Source organism: Pteropus vampyrus, unplaced genomic scaffold (genome assembly GCF_000151845.1).
Source record: "Pteropus vampyrus isolate Shadow unplaced genomic scaffold, Pvam_2.0 Scaffold112, whole genome shotgun sequence".
NCBI classification, from domain to species: Eukaryota; Metazoa; Chordata; class Mammalia; order Chiroptera; family Pteropodidae; genus Pteropus; species Pteropus vampyrus.
Genome location: NW_011888893.1, coordinates 10,793 through 12,486, shown reverse-complemented (window position 1 = coordinate 12,486; position 1,694 = coordinate 10,793).

The following is a 1,694-nucleotide window of genomic DNA, read 5'->3' as shown; positions in this document are numbered from 1 at the left end:
TTTGCCGTCAGGTTGAAGACATATAACAGGGAGAAGACACAGAAGAAGAGCACTTCCACCTCTTCACTGAGTTGGAATCCCACCAGGATGAACTCTGTGCCCCATGACTCATTGCCCCCCATTCCTCAATGACACTCTCTGAAGGACTGGAGTGTGACAGAAAGTTGGAGCTGGAGAGCAATGGAAATTGGAGTTATCTCACGTGAACTCAGGGGACGCTTGTATGCTTGTCCCTACTTCACTTACTCTTTTCCTCTAATGGTTCTTTGCTTTTTAACTTTTTATTATGAATTAATTCAAGTTTTAAGATAATTATGAAGAAATGTAAACAATGCCAGTACAGCTGACCCTTAAACAACGCAGGGGTTAGGGGTGCTGAATCCCTGCACAGTCAGAAACCTGTGTATGACTTTTGACACCCCCAAAACTTAACTACCAATGACTTTTGACACCCCCAAAACTTAACTACCAACTGACTGTGATCCATAAGGAAGCCTTATGGATCACAGTCAGTTGATACATACTTTTCAATTATAGTTATTTTATACTGTCTGCTTACAATAAAGTAAACTGGAGAGAGGAAAATGTTATTAAGAAAAACTGTAAGGAAGAGAAAATACATTTATAGTATTTATTGTGGAAAATGTATGTATAAGTGGACTCACGCAATTTAAAAAACTCTTGTTCAAGGGTCAACTATATATACATTTTATGAAAAGTTCTTCATGTTTGCTTTATCATTTCGTTTTCTCTCTATATAGATAGATACACATAAATATGATATATATTATTAATTTTCTGTGGTCCACTGAGAAGCAAAGGACATTGTACTTCCGATTTATCCCTGAACCCTATTAGTTTTCAAAATAACAAGGATGTTCACTGATCTATCTTCAGTATAATGAGGAGATATAATATTAACATGATTCACTATTCTAAATACTGCATTTTCTACTCCGCTGGTCAACATGTAAATCCTGTATCACATATATTTTATCCCCTGCCTTTCTTGCCATGACACTAATAGTTTTGAGGAGTATAGACCAATTGTTTTGTACAATGTCTCTCAACTGAGGTTTTCCATTGATTACCATTTGTTAGGGTAGAGAATCAATTTTTGGTAGAAAAAGATGTATCCTTCTAATGCCTCTTATAAATACACAAATAATGCTAATTTGTCCCACTACTGGTGATGACAAAGTACGTCCCTCGATTAAGGCAGTGTCTCCAAGTTACCACCATTATATAATGACTAATCCATCATTTTTAAGCACTTTCTTATTTCACATATCTCGAGGGTCATAAATCTGAAAGAGATGTCAAAAATTACAGTATCCAAACTCTTAAAATCATTCCATTATTATGAATTTATGCTTCTCGAGTCTCTCTCTCTAAAAATCTTCTGTGATCAGTTTCTACCTATTGAGCAAAACATGATCTCTACTAGAAAGGACACAACTAGAATTGAATCAATTAAATTACTATAAATTCAAAATGCTATAAATAATTCATGTAATTTAAAGACAGTGTTTCTACAGGGTATTCTTAAATACCCTTGAAGATATAGACCGTATTACGAATGTAGAGTGAATGGCGTTACCTAAATGAACTCATGTCTTATACCTGCTTTGACACCTCAAGCTTTCTTATAGGAAAGTTTCCAGAAAATTACTTTAATGAAAAATTAGGTTCCA